Source organism: Dermochelys coriacea, chromosome 18, assembly GCF_009764565.3.
Source record: "Dermochelys coriacea isolate rDerCor1 chromosome 18, rDerCor1.pri.v4, whole genome shotgun sequence".
In the NCBI taxonomy this organism is placed as follows: domain Eukaryota; kingdom Metazoa; phylum Chordata; order Testudines; family Dermochelyidae; genus Dermochelys; species Dermochelys coriacea.
Window position 1 is genome coordinate 3,816,950 of NC_050085.1, and position 15,015 is coordinate 3,831,964.

The following is a 15,015-nucleotide window of genomic DNA, read 5'->3' on the forward strand; positions in this document are numbered from 1 at the left end:
ACCCTCTGCTCCATTTCGGAGGGAGCTGGGAACAGCTGTGGGACAATGGCCTAACAGCTGTGTGCGTTTCACGCTGCGTAATGCACCAGAACCAGGGCAGCCCTACTGACTCCAAGGAGTTGTTGTCATGTTTGCTACTATGGTAACAGTTCAAAGAGAGAGAGATCCACCCAGAGGGAGAGACAAGACCTGGTGCTTGCCGATGGCTGGCCCCGGCAAGGGGAGAAGGGGTGCAAGGTGCAGAGGGACTGGGCACGTCTGCTACCCTCGTGCACCCTACGTGCAAGGAATGCTCTCGGCAAGTGCTGTTCTCTGCAGTAGCCACCATGACCCCAGAGCGAGTGGGAAGAGCCCGGGAGCCTGGCCAGTGGAACTGAGCCAATGCAGCAGAGAGCCTACAGACGGAGGATATTCTTCCTGTGGCCACCTGCGCTCTCTGGAGGGAGTCCTGCTGAACTAACTCATCTGTGCTGTATGGCCTCTCCACAGCGACCTAGCTGGCTGCAGCTCCCTGCGTGGCATCTAGCAAATTAGTTAGAGTTATTTTGCATATTTGTAAATAATTTGCATAGAGCCATAAATACACTTTAGGGCTTTGTGGCAGGTGAAAGGAGTTGGCCCGACAGCTCCAGGGAATGAAGTGCTCTAGTTAGCCCCAGGGCATCAGCAGCACAGCATGGGTGACATCCCCTCACTGGACCCCACACCTGGTCCCTCTGGGCAACAGGAGCACAACTCCCCTCCTCCCAGAGTGGCCGTTATGCCCTTGCCACCCCCCATTCCTGTATCCTGAGTCAGCCAATGCCCATCTGCCACAAGCATTACCACCTGGCAGGTATTTGACCAGCCTGGCTGGGTTTTTTTATGGCTTTGCCAGTTGCCAGAACAATAGTTTAATCTGCTGGGATTTTTTTTATGTGGGTCTAAAGATTTGCATTGTCACCACAGTGTGCTGGGATAGCTAATGGTAAAGGTTTCTGTGTCCAGCTAAAGATGCTACAGGGTTCCCACTTTCACAGTTTAAGCAATAACAGAGCAAAACTGTTGAAAATACAGCAGCTGCCTGGTCACCAACACGCAAGTGCACCATGCATAAGAGGGTTTGAGTCAAGCAAGAGCGAGGAGACGTGCGAGGCACATTAAATAATGGAAGATGAGGGCAATCATGCGAGTGATCCTACTACACCCCCGAAAAAAGGCTTGCATCAGAAATTGCACATTCAGTGACAACTGGCTAAACAAAACATACTACAAAGACTGGCAAAATGTGCTGACAAAACAAATGCCTGTTTGTTATCAATCTTATCTATATGGTTTTCTCTCTCATTACTATAAGTGGCTGTTGAAGCGGTGGGTGTTGTGGTGGACTTGCTTTATGGGGAGGGAGGTGCTGGGTTTTTTTGCATTTCAAAGGTGGTAACCCTACCTTCCACCTCTGTCCCTGCTGCTCCCACAGAGCTCTTGGCTGGGAAGTGAGGGATGGCCTGAATCACAGAATCATAGAATATCAGGGTTGGAAGGGACCTCAGGAGGTCATCTAGTCCAACCCCCTGCTCAAAGCAGGACCTAATCCCCACCTAAATCATCCCAGCCAGGGCTTTGTCAAGCCTGACCTTAAAAACCTCTAAGGAAGGAGATTCCACCACCTCCCTAGGTAACCCATTCCAGTGCTTCACTACCCTCCTAGTGAAAAAGTATTTTCTACTATCCAACCTAAACCTCCTTCACTGCAACTTGAGACCATTACTCCTTGTTCTATAATCTGGTACCACTGAGAACAGTCAAGATCCATCCTCTTTGGAACCCCCCTTCAGATAGTTGAAAGCAGCTATCAAATCCCCCCTCATTCTTCTCTTCTGCAGACTAAACAATCCAAGTTCCCCCAGCCTCTCCCCATATGTCATGTGCTCCAGCCCCCTAATCATTTTTGTTGCCCTCCGCTGGACTCTCTCCAATTTGTCCGCATCCTTCTTGTAGTGTGGGGCCCAAACCTGGACACAGTACTTCAGATGAGGCCTCACCAATGTCGAATAGAGGGGAACGATCATGTCCCTTGATCTGCTGGCAATACCCCTACTTATACATCCCAAAATGCCGTTAGCCTTCTTGGCAACAAGGGCACACTGTTGACTCATATCCAGCTTCTCGTCCACTGTAACCCCTAGGTCCTTTTCTGCAGAACTGCTGCCTAGCCATTTGGTCCCTAGTCTGTAGCTGTGCATGGGATTCTTCCATCCTAAGTGCAGGACTCTGCACTTGTCCTTGTTGAACCTCATCAGATTTCTTTTGGCCCAGTCCTCTAATTTGTCTAGGTCCCTGTGTCCCAAAGTCCCTTTCTCAATAGTTGCTGCTCCCTTCCCCTCCCTCACCAAACACCTGGAAGTTCCCATCCCCACTCAGGCCTGGGGCATCACTCCCCATAGCGGGCAGGAGCAGTGGGGACAGCAGGAGGAGCGGGAGCCCTGGAAACTCCTTGAGAGCAATGGCAGTAGCCATGGGAGGAAGGGGAACCCTGAAGCTGAGAAAAGATGGAGGAACTTATTCCCTCATGCCTAGGGATCATGTCCCAGCTCACTGCCCCAGGTCTGGGGGAGGAGAGGAGAGATGAGGTGGAGCTGAAGACCCTAGGGAAGCCCCTCCAGAGTTTCAAGTGTTTCCCCTGCCTATATTTGGGCTTTCCATTTAGTCAATCCCGCACTGCTGGGGGTGGGAGTTGGCTGGGCTGGACCAGCAGGCGGGGTAGGACAGGGTTCCCTTTCTGAAAGGGGACTCAGCAGCAATATGGATGAGCGCAGCATCTCCCCTTAGTGGCCCTCTGCAGCCAGAATGTGGGGGTTAGAACACCGAGAGGTGTAGGAGGAACTGGAGGGCTGGAGCACCAGATTGTCAGGTGGTTAGGAGCTGGGAACACAGCATCAGGGGGTAGCAGCTGGCTCAGGGATTGGGGGCAGGGATCCTCTCCAACTGGGCACAGCTCACTGGAGCTACTGCAGCTCCCCCCCAAGTCAGCCCCCCCCCCCAATAATACACCACACTGCTCTGCAGGAGTGCAGGACAGCAAAGGGAAATCAGGAGCATCCCAGAAGATGGGTGGCACAGACAGGCTGGTCTGCCCTTCCCCTGCCTTAGGACACAGGCCACGCTTGGACCTCAGCATGCAAGCGCCAGCACTCAGTGCCCAGTGACAATCTGAATGCAAGACAGAGCACACTCCTCCCCAATTCGTGGACTGAGGTTTGGCATCATGTGTAGCAGGAGGAGGAGATTAAGGGTCACGTTTCCACCTTGATCCCTCCCCTCAGCCTGAAAGAGAGCTCCATGTTCCCTGCACTCTGGGGAAAGCGGCATGCTTTGGCCACCTGTTACAGCAAGAGTCACCCCACAGCACTAGTGAAGTTCTTTTCCTAGAGGGTGCGTGCTGGCCAGCCTGTGACAACATGCTGCAGGGCTGTCAGCGCGTGATTGGTTCTTCTGGGGGAGCTGTGGCAAGCAGTGGGAGAGTGTATCGACCCCCATTTGGGAAGAGATGAGGTGTGTTTCCTCCCCCCATTGCCCTTGGGTTTAATTACATCTCAAATTGCCATCTTATACCACTTTCTCCCTCTCTAGCATCTACAGTTCCCAGAGCGCTTGCTTTATACCCAGCTGGGGGTTTCCCACCTTTCACCAGGTAGCAGGGATTTGTCAGCACTTTTACCAGCCAGGGCCTCCCTCATTCCAGGGGAGCTCTGACACTGCACCGTAGGGCTGTGCCTAGCTGGGTTCTGGCCCTCAGCATTTCCTAGCTCTACCCGGGGCTCACCACTCCCAGCAGATTCTGGGCCTCTGCCCCTTTTAGCTATGCCACAGACACATTCAGCACTGACTCAGTTTCCCCAGCCTGGGGAGACAGTGAGCTTGTCCCCTCAGCCACTGAATCTGACAGTGTGGGGTTTGTACCTGAGCCCTTGGACGTTTAACTCTGTTACATCAGTACAGAAAACACCACACCAAGAAAAATAGCCTCCCATAACTGGAATCCCCAAACAATCTTTGTTGTCCACATTGACTCAGGCTACCAGCAGTGTGATGGGGCCCATCTACCCACATCTGTTTGCTGCCAGCACCTCGTCCAGCATAACCTTACATCCTTCCTCTTCAGGACCATGGGTGTGACTTAACCTTCTTCTGCCAGTGTGTGTCATAGAATCATAAAATATCAGGGTTGGAAGGGACCTTAGAAGGTCATCTAGTCCAACCCCCTGCTCAAAGCAGGACCAAGCCCCAATTTTTGCCCCAGATCCCTAAATGGCCCCCTCAAGGATTGAACTCACAACCCTGGGTTTAGCAGGCTAGTGCTCAGATCTCTGAGCTATCCCTCCTGGTCAGCCAGCTTCTGTAGCTCCAGCTCTGCCTCCCCACTCTGACACTGGCCTCCAGCTCCATCGAATGCTCCTCTGTTAGCAGGCTTTGCCACTCCAGCCTCCACCGCTTGGCACCTCTCACCATTGCCACTGGATCACTGTCTGGTTACTTCTTAGGTGCTAGATAAAGGGATGTCTCCTTGCCTTCTCTCAGGGTCCTGGGGTGGGGCGTGAGCAGCTCAAGGTCAGATTTCCAGGCTGAGGTCAGTACCAGAGGACAATACTTGTGTCAGAGGTCCAGAGCCAGGTTCAGAATCCACATCAGAACTAAAGTCAATGCCTAGAGCAGTCAGTCATAGCAGCACATTAGGAAACCACATTGTTGTCTGGACAATTTCAGGTCCCTGTGGGCTTATATGGATTCATGGAGCCAACTGGGAGCCTCCAAGTCGGCTGCTGGGTCTCTTAGGTAGGACTTCCCATAGCACGTGAAGGTGTTTGTTACCTGCTGACATGGGTTCAAATGCTACCAAGCCTTCTGCTTACATCCCCCAAAGTTCATCATCTAGCCTCAGTGACAGCACAACCTCTCTTGCTTGTTTTTCCTGTTGATTTCACATTCTCCTGTTGACTCCTAATGGCTTCCATTGTATTGGTTTACAATGCTGAATTTACATTTTGACAGAGAGGGAGAGGAATTATTTAAGTTCAGTATCAACGTGGACACAAGAACAAATGGATAAACACTGGCCATCGGGAAGTTTAGACTTGAAATTAGATGAAGGTTTCTAACCATCAGAGGAGTGAAGTTCTAGAATAGCCTTCAAGGGAAGCAGTGGGGGCAAAAGACTTATCGGGCTTCAAGATTAAACTTGATAAGTTTATGGAGGAGATTGTATGATGGGATAACATGATATTGGCAATTAATTGATCTTTAACTATTTATGGTAAATAGGCCCAATGGCCTGTGATGGGATGTTAGATGGTGTAGGATCTGAGTTACTACAGAGAATTCTTTCCTGGGTATAAAGAAAAGGAGTACTTGTGGCACCTTAGAGACCAACACATTTGAGCATAAGCTGCAACTCTGAAACCTTTCCTGGGTATCTGGCTGGTGAATCTTGCCCACATGCTCAGGGTTCAGCTAATTGCCATATTTGGGGTCAGGAAGGAATTTTCCTCCAGGGCAGATTGGAAGAGGCCCTGGGGGTTTTTTGCCTTCCTCTGTAGCATGGGGCATAGGTCACTTGCTGGAGGATTCTCTGCACCTTGACATCTTTAAACCATGATTTGAGGACTTCAATAGTTCAGACATAGGTGAGAGGTTTATTGCAGGAATGAATGGGTTAGATTCTGTGGCCTGCATTGTGCAGGAGGTAAGACTAGATGATCATAATGGTCCCTTCTGACCTTAATATTTATGAATCTATATCTTTCTTTACTCCTGTCTGGAAGAAAACCTGTTTTCCTCCTTGGGTGGTAACAGACTGTAAACATATTCAGTACATATACACACCTCCTTAAATATCATCCATCCATCCATCTCACAATGAGTGTGTAGATTAGCATGACAAGCTTTTATTAGAGACCTCACATGACCTTCTTTGGTGAACCAGAACGTCCATGCCAAACTCAGGAGCTAACTGTAACCTCTATGCACCTCCACTGTGCCCCTTTGCCTGCTGGCATTAAGAGGTTCTTAGGTCACAGTGATCTACCTGGATCACTTCAGCTAGAGTCATTTCTTGGGGCAGAGTAGCTCCCGGGAACTGGGCATCAGTGTCTGGGCTCAGATTCCTGACAGGGGTTTGCCGGTGTGCTGTTCATGACACCTCCGTGGCAGGGCTGGCAACTCTAGTGTAAACAATAAATGAGACACTCTAAGCAAATACCTAGACTCCACAGCACTGATTTATCCTTCAGTGGGGATAACATACCTGCAGGGCCCCAACATCTGCTCCAGCTTGGCAGAGAGTCCCAATTCCATCCCTCTTGAAATGAGATGAGGGTTGGGATGGCTTCAGTCAGGCCTTTCTCATAGTACTGAGGCTTCTGAGCCAGTTGACTCTGCTGCAGCTTTCCTCTATGGAGATGTGATCGGTGCTGGTGGTCCTGTTACTGATGCCTCAGCAGAAGAGGAACATGGCTGCAGCCTCTGCCTTGCTGGCATTTGCATCCCACATCTGCCTCTCTAGAAGTAGAGAAACATTCCATCTTGGTGTCCTGCAATGGGCTCGGGCCACTGGCCAGTAATTTATCTCCCTCTCTCACTTACTCTATGTCAAGGCAGGGGATGTATCTAGGCAGAGTTAAGGTTATAAACATGGCACTTACCAGCCCCTTCAGAGCCCATGTCATGGTAGGAACTCCAAAATAAGCCTTTTGAAGTTCAGGTTTCCCAGACATCCTGTACTCTGCCCCCCTCCTCTGACCATTGTCCAGCTAACGGGGAGAAGGGGGGGTACAGCAAGGGTATCAAAATATGACAGAGTCAGGAATGTCTCATCACTGACCACATGGGCCGGTGGATGGGCATGTTGGCTGCTCTGCCTCCTGGGAGACGGACTCTGGCATTGGCTGCTGAGGTATGAAGCTGGATGATCTGGCTTGTGTCTGTGGGACCTCAGGGCCATGGGGAGGAAGTGGAGTGAGAGAGAGACAATTGGGTTTGTAGCTGACTGGGGTAGGCTGGGTCTTGGGCTCCTAGTGATGTGGTGGGGCTGTCTTTGGACCACCTGAAGGTGCTGTAGAGCAGCAGGATGGGCTATGGGTCTGCAGGGTACAGAGGGTGAGATATAATATATTGTCACCATGTTCCTAGTGTACAGCAACAGGCACGGTGCCCTGTAGGGTTGGCATTATGGGGATGGGCCTGCAGCATGATTCTGGCAGAGAGCAGGATTGGGGGTATGGTGCTCACATGGCAGGGGTACTCCATGGCACCTTGCAGGGGGATTGGGCATGGCACCTCACTCAGGAGGGGATAGCGTCCATTGGGTATTTCTGAGCCAAGGGTGAGCATGTCCAGTGAGGTGTGTGGCACAGGAAGCCATGCAGTGGCACATGCCAGTGCAAGGGCTCAGCTTTGCTCGCTGGTGTCACTGCAGGGCTGTGGTATGAAGATGAGGAGCTTTGCCTCTGCCAAGTGACCCTACTGTGCCAGCTGGGGGTGGGAGGGTGGCAGCACCTAGGCCACAGGGAACTGCCCTGCGCCAGCAGAGCTGGCAGGTGCTTTGCCATGTGGGAAGCTTTAGTTTCACACCTGCACTGGGGACTCTGCAGGAGCCTGGGAGCCCAAAATATCCCCAAGAGGATGAAAATGGCCTAGCAAGGGTCTGTTCTGGGACAGAGACCAGCCCTGGAAACAGTGGGGAATGAATCAAAGGATTCTGGGGCATCAGTGTGAGGGGTTCTACAGAGGGAGAGGAGTTGGGATGTGTGCATGCATGGAGACAACTGCCTCAGGGTGGGAGGGGATACCTGTGGGGAGGGAGCGGTATCTATGCGCAGGGCTTGTCTGTGGGTGGTGTTGGTCTCGGGGGGGCTGTGTGTGGGAATGTGTAAGCCATGTGCCTTTACTGTCCCTCATTCTCGGGTTCTAAAGTTAATCAGTGCCTCCCCTGTGACACCCCCCCCGGCACAGCTGCCCCAATAACATTAGTGGGTGCCATGCCTTGCTCAAAGCTGTGCCTTGCAGGCTGGCTGGCTGAATGCAGGACTGAGTCCCCACCTCCAGCGCTGAAGCCTGGGCAATTCAGTCTGCAGTGCAGTACAAGACCCTGGGGGAAGCTGGTCCTGGGGAGGGCCGTGCCCCATGGAGCATGCCTGCCAGCTCTTGCTTAGCCAGCTCCCCTGCCTTGTGCATCCTTCCCAGAACAGCTGCTGCAGGAGCAGTGGCATTGCAGGAAGTTTCATGCAGATCCAGGGAGGAAGTGGGATTTTAGCTTGCTCTGCCAAAGGAGGTCACTGCAGAGGGTCATTGGGCAGGACTTGACCTAGCTGAGATCAGAATCAACACAGGATCTCTTGCCAGCCGGCAGATTCTGGCTGCTGGGAGCTGATTGAGGGGAACCACTCAAGTCACCTCACAGGAAAGATGCCTTCCTTGGAGTGAGGATGGAGATGGCTCTAGGAGATTCCCTCCCCTACCAATTCCCTTCTGAGATCTCCCTGTTCCCAGAGGCCCTAGGTCTCTCTCATGTTGTACACTGGTGACTTGGGAGGCTGCAGACTGAGGGAAGCAAGACCAGCGGATATTGGCTCCAGTTTGCAGGTGATGCTGGTGCTGTGCTGCTCCTTTGGCCATGATCCCCAGTATGAGCACTGGGCAGGGAGGCAGCTCTTTCCCAAGGGAGACCCAGAGACGTTGGTGATTACTAAACGACGCACATTGCCCTGTGAATGCACATGGCATTTTAGACAGATCCCACCTGGAAGAGCTTCCAGTGCAAGATCCACAAGACAAGAGAAAACAGAGGCCAACACCTGGGGGATGGGACCTCCCGATGCTTGTGGTGGATTTAAAAACAGCCAGTGCCGGAGAATCAAGATTGGATGTTCTTCTACAAGATGTGCTGTAGTTCCAACAGGAATTGATCCAGGGAATTCTCTGGCCTGAGTTATATAGGAGTTCAGATGAGATGATCAGTTGTCTCTTCCAGCCTTAGAATCCATGAACCTCCCCAGCCAGCCTGCCCTGTGCTGTGCTAACAGCAGCATCAACCTGTCACACCTGGGAACCTCTGCCTGGCTAGCAGGATGCAGGAGAATGGCTGGGAGCAGACATGGACCAAGCTCTACAGGTCAGAGGCTGCAGGGCACAAGAGCCAGGTGCCAGGTAGAGGTGACAAAGCAAGGGGGTTGAGAACTGCATCTTGAAGCACAGAGGGGACAGAGACCCATGGGACACAGAGCAGAAAGCAGAGCTGTGAGAGCTGATCTAAGTGCGGATATGAACAGAGAGATCCACAGCAAAGCCTGGGACAAAGGAGTTTCTTCTCTTCTCTTTTGTCCTGGTGCCTTTTACACACGAAGGGGATGCTGCACCACCTTAGAAGAAGCATTCAAATGCTTTCAAATGCATTCAAAAGCACTCAGCCAAGAATGGGCCACCACTCTGCTACTTTGATCCAACCAAGGTCATTTGGCAGAAGGAAAGACCAGCCACACAGGAGTGGTTGAATAAGCAAGGAAAAAGTCAGATCCAGGCTGGCCTGAACAGCAAGACCTGGATCTGAGTCCTACAGCCAGTCAATAGGAGTTGCTGGTGATGAACCTCAGTGAAAACATTCCCTGAACTGAGAAGGCCTGACCCTGGCATCAGCCTAGAAGACCCATGGGAGAGAACAAGGACAAACCAGCAGCCTCAGTTGCCCTGCAGGGCTGTAGGAGGAGAGACCTTAGGGCTTGGCATGAGAAGGTGAGAAATATGAAACAACTGATCCTTCCCCAATCCCACCTCCAAGGCCCCTAGGCAGTAGATGCAGCTGTGTGAAGGCTGGTCTACGCAGGAACTCGCACTGAAATAACGCATCCATATTGAACTCACACTATTAGCCGTCTTGGAGCAAGTCTGTATGTGGATGCTCTTGCATTGGAACAAAATTCTCCTATTTTACTGATCTTTACTGGGGGGAAAACAAAGGGGGGAGGTGTTCAAACTGGTTTGGCGATTTCAGTGCAAGTCTCTGTGTAGATAACACTCAAGGCTTCTGCTCCAGCAGCATAAAAGGGAAAACAGCCCCGAGTGCACTCCTGCTCTGGAGGCAGCCCCAGCTAGTGAGAGCTGGAGTGAGGTCTCTGCTGGGGCTGCTGTCAGACTGCTGGCACACTGGGGTGTGGGGCGGGTGGGAGGGGACCATAGCAGATCTACCCATCAAATGCAGTAGTAAGGGTTCGCAGCTAGTCCTACCTACAGCTGCATGGCCAGCCTGTCCTGTGCATTAAACTAACCCCCCCTGCACGTACCACCAGACCCGCTGGCTTTATACACAGAGCTCAGCTCTTTCTGTACCACCCGGAAAGTGCTGGCGCTCAACCCAAAGACAGAAAAGACAGAGCAACCCAGGGACCAAGCCCAGCGAAGTCGATGCACTGGCTGAGCAGCTCAGCTCACTGACTCTCCGTGGCTTTGACGCCATCACTAGGACTCTGCTAGTAACTCCCCTTCCAATAGAGCAGCTGCATAGAGCAGGCCCAGTTCATCTCTGGGCCAGAGCCACAAGCCAGCCAGCACCTGCTCAAATCAGAGACCTCCCCTTACACTGACCCTGGGGAGGGCGATGTGCTGCCTGTGGGGCACGTCTCTCACCCCCTGCCCCAGGCTCAGGAGGGCCCATCTGCAGACAAGGAAAACATCCCAAACAAGCTCCATTAACCAAATCCCAGACCCCACCTAGGTCAATTACTTCAGGCAGCTGCACACAGAGGGGCAATTGAATCAGGCCTGTTGGACATGGAGAAGCCCCAATATATCTGTCAAGGTTCCTTCCCCACTCTGAACTCTAGGGTACAGATGTGGGGACCTGCATGAAAGACCCCCTAAGCTTATTCTTACCAGCTTAGGTTAAACGATACCACCAAAGTGTCTAACAATAATAACAGGGAAAGTGCCCACTTGGAAATGTCTCCTCCTGCAAAATCCCCCCCCCCCCAGCACTACACCCCCTTTCCTGGGGAAGACTTGATAAAAATCCTCACCAATTTGCATAGGTGAACACAGATCCAAACCCTTGGATCTTAAGAACAATGAAAAAAGTAATCAGGTTCTTAAAAAAAGAATTAATTAAATTAAATACCTTACAGGGTAATCAGATTCAAAACAGAGAATCCCTCTAGGCAAAAACCTTAAGTTACAAAAAGACAAAAACAGGAATATACATTCCACCCAGCACGGCTTATTTTATCAGCCATTTCAACAAAACAAGCTAACGCATATCTAGCTAGATTGCTTATTAGCGCTTTACAGGAGTTCTGACCCGCTTTCCTGCTCTGGTCCCTGCAAAGGCAACACACAGAGACCCTTTGTTCTCCCCTGCCAGCTTTGAAAGTGTCTTGTCTCCTCACTGGTCATTTTGGTCAGGTGCCAGCGAGGTTATCTTAGCTTCTTAACCCTTTACAGGTGAAAGGGTTTTTCCTCTGCCAGGGGGGATTTAAAGGTGTTTACCCTTCCCTTTATATTTATGACAACATCCCATCCGGTGCCTCAATGGGAACCCAGGGCCAGTGCTGAGCTGGAACCAGTTCACACAAACTGGTTGTTATATTTTGAAGCAGTTTTAGAACCGGTTGTTAACCCGCTTCCTTGCAGGGGGCGCTGAGGCTTTGATGGGCTCCGGCCGGGAAGTGTTGTAATTCCTCCTCCGGCCGCCGGGGGCGCCGCGCTGCGGGAGCCACGTGGGCTGCCACCAGGCCCTGGGCACGAGACCTGGTGCTGCTCCTGCTCCCCCAACCCCTGGCCCTGGGGCTCCCACTGCTGCCTGGCGGGTCCCCGGCTGCTCTGCTGGGCCGGGGCTGCGTCCTGCTGCTCGGGCTGCTCCGAGCCGCTCTCCCCGTGAGCACCCAGCACCCCACCCGCAGCCAGCCCCCGTCTCCAGCCACCCCTGCATCCCCTGCCCTGCCTCCAGCCAGCCCCCCCGTCTCCAGCCACCCCTGCCCGCAGCCAGCCCCTGCCGCACCCCCTGCCCTGCCTCCAGCCACCCCTGCCCTGCCCTGCCCGCAGCCAGCCCCCGTCTCCAGCCACCCCTGCACCCCCTGCCCTGCCTCCAGCCAGCCCCCCCGTCTCCAGCCACCCCTGCCCGCAGCCAGCCCCTGCCGCACCCCCTGCCCTGCCTCCAGCCACCCCTGCCCCGCCCTGCCCGCAGCCAGCCCCTGTCTCCAGCCAGCCCCCGCAGCACCCCCTGCCCTGCCTGCAGCCAGCCCCCCTCCTGCCCTGCCTGCAGCCAGCCCTGCACCCTCTGCCTGCAGCCAGCCCCTGCCGCATGCACCCTGTGCCCGCAGCCAGCCCGTCTCCAGCCACCCCCACACTCCCGGCTCTGCCCGCAGCCAGCCCGTCTCCAGCCACCCCCACACTCCCTGCCTGCAGCTAGCCTGTCACACCCCCTCTGCCCACCCTCCAGCCTACACCCTACACCCCCACCCACAGCCAGCCCCTGTTGCCAGCCACCCCCGCACCCTCTGCCTGCAGCGAGCCCTGCCGCACGCACCCCCTGCCCTGCCCGCACCAGCCCCTGCCATATGCACCCCCTGCCCTGCCCGCACCAGCCCCTGCCATATGCACCCCCTGCCCTGCCCGCACCAGCCGCCCCCGCACTCCCTGCCCTGCCCACAGCCAGCCCGTGCTGCACCCCCTGCCCGGTATCCAGCTGACCCCTGCCGGATGCACCCTCTGTCCTGTCTTCAGCCACCCCCGCACCGTCTGCCTGCGGCTAGCCCCTCTCTCCAGCCACCTTCTGCCCTGTCTCCAGCCAGCCCCTGCCGCACTACACCCCCTGCCCGCAGCCAGCCCGTCTCCAGCCACCCCCGCACCACCTGCCCTGCCCGCACCAGCCCCTGCTGTACACACCCCCAACCCTGCCTGCACCAGCCGCTGTCTCCAGCCACCCCTACACTGCCTGCCCTGCCCACAGCCAGCTGCTGTCTCCAACCAGCCACGCACCCTCCTGTCTCCAGCCAGCTCCGCAACCCCTGCCCTGTTTGCAGCCAGCCCTGCACCCCCTGCCTCCAGCTAGCCCTGCCCCACGCCCCTGTCTGCAGCTGGCCCCAGTTCACTGGTGCCCTGCAGTTCCCAGGGCAGTAACCTTGCACACCTGCTTCAAGGAGGGGGGTAGGGAGCAGCTGGGACCCACACATGTGCACACCCTAGGGTGACCAGACAGCAAGTGTGAAAAATCAGGACAGGGGGTGAGGGGTAATAGGAGCCTATATAAGAAAGACCCCAAAATCAGGACTGTCCCTATAAAATCGGGACATCAGGTCACCTGGATCCACACATGTGAAATGGAGCTCAATTCTAGTTCAGACCCATCTTTTTAAAAAAAGAAAAAAAAAAAAAAAAAAAAAAAAACACTTTAGGCAGGGTTAATATACACCCATATTTTCCCAGACAGGTCAGGCTTTTTGGTTGTTAAATCGCCATCCGGGAGGAATTTTTAAATTTTAAAAATTCCTCCCAGGAAAATACAAATGTCTGGTAACCTTGTTGGTACAAAAAATACATACTGGGGCACATCCCTTACATCAGAACTTTATAGGGAACCAGTTAAGATTTTGGCAGCTCATGACTGGCTCTCCCCATATCCAGCCTAGGAGTCACGGCGAAGTGGTGTGGTGCCCAGCCCTGCCCTTGGAGACAGCAGCTGGTTCGCTCTCATTGTCATGGGATGGTCAGGCCTTGTCTACACTCAGATCGTGACACTCCAGTTAAACTGGTTTCATTAGACCAGTGCAAACCCCCTATGGAGATGCACTGATTTCAGTTTTGCTGAAGTCTGTCCCAGGGTGCCTTGAGTTAAGCCGCAATAAACTGGGTTCAAACTGAAATGTCCACACGGCCCTTCGAACCAGGCTAACTACACAAGTTTATACCAGCCCTTGGCTAACTGGTGCTGCTCATTCTTGGACTCCCCTTGTGGCCCTTCCCTCACCCCCACATGCTCGCTGTTCTCCAAGCAAACCTCATGGGTCTGGCCCGCACACCCATGCTGTGCAGAGCCCCCCACATAGTGACACAATGGGATACTCCTGGTCTGCAGCCTGCAACTGCCACTGATTCTGCTCATCAGCAGTCCTGCCTCCACCCCACCCTGTCCACATGCTGGGATTGGGCCCATGTCTCCCCTGGCTCAAGTGTGGGGGCACTGGAGGGAGCTGCCTGCAAACCCCACTCCCGCAGGAGCCAGAGCCAGGTCAAGGGAAGTGGGTGAGGCCAAGCAGGCTGGGAAGGCCTTAATTCAGTTCCCCCAGCCCCCAAGGCAGGCTGTGTCAGAGTGGCCCAAAATGGAGCCCAGTCCTGAACTGTTATTGTCATACTACCTGCTTCTCCACCAGGACAGATCCCAGTCACAGGGTGCATCTCTCACTACTGGACTAGCACCTCCTCCTGGTCACTCTGGGGGATTAGCTCAAGGCCACCCCCCCATCAGTGGCTGTCTGCATGCAGCGTCCCCATGGCTCGGCCCATGTCACTATCCAGGCTCCCCCCCTCACTAGCCCTGGGCAGTCTTTTCACTCACTGCCTCAGTGCCACTCGCCAGCAGTTGCTGGGGAACTTGCGTCCACCCACTTCTCCAGGTGCTCAGCTCAGCTCAGCAGTCTGCACCTTCTCTCTCTGGGTCCTCACAGCTCTGTCCCTGGGCTGCTTTCTGCTACCGGGCTTGCCAGTTCCCAGAGCTGCCTTCTTCTTCACAGGGAGTGACCACAGTCTCCACTCACTCCTCCCTTTCACCTGGAGCATCTGCCTTTTCACAGCAGGGCCTTCACCTTTCAGCTCCTGGGCTTTATTGGCCCCACCTAGTCCTGCCCAGCTGAGCCTCCTTAATTAGCACCCTGATCGGTTAATAGGCCCAGCTGGGCTGGATTAAACCCTGCAGGGTGAGTGTGGGGTAAACATCCCATCACACTCCCCCCCACACACCCCCAGGCTATACCACCCCAGCACCCCCTGGATGGGGTT

General features: G+C 54.0%; 2 long non-coding RNA genes across 2 annotated transcripts; one reads left to right on the plus strand and one right to left on the minus strand.

The window, feature by feature from the left end:
* Positions 1 to 5,924: 5,924 nt before the first annotated feature.
* LOC119845126 lies at positions 5,925 to 14,795 on the minus strand. The gene is made up of 3 exons (XR_005289518.1): positions 14,576 to 14,795; positions 6,281 to 6,534; positions 5,925 to 6,197 (listed from the first exon to the last, which is right to left on the minus strand). It is a non-coding gene; the product is annotated as an uncharacterized LOC119845126 (long non-coding RNA).
* Positions 12,711 to 13,274, plus strand: LOC122457085. Its single transcript, XR_006276408.1, has 2 exons — positions 12,711 to 12,757; positions 13,048 to 13,274. It is a non-coding gene; the product is annotated as an uncharacterized LOC122457085 (long non-coding RNA).
* Positions 14,796 to 15,015: the final 220 nt, after the last annotated feature.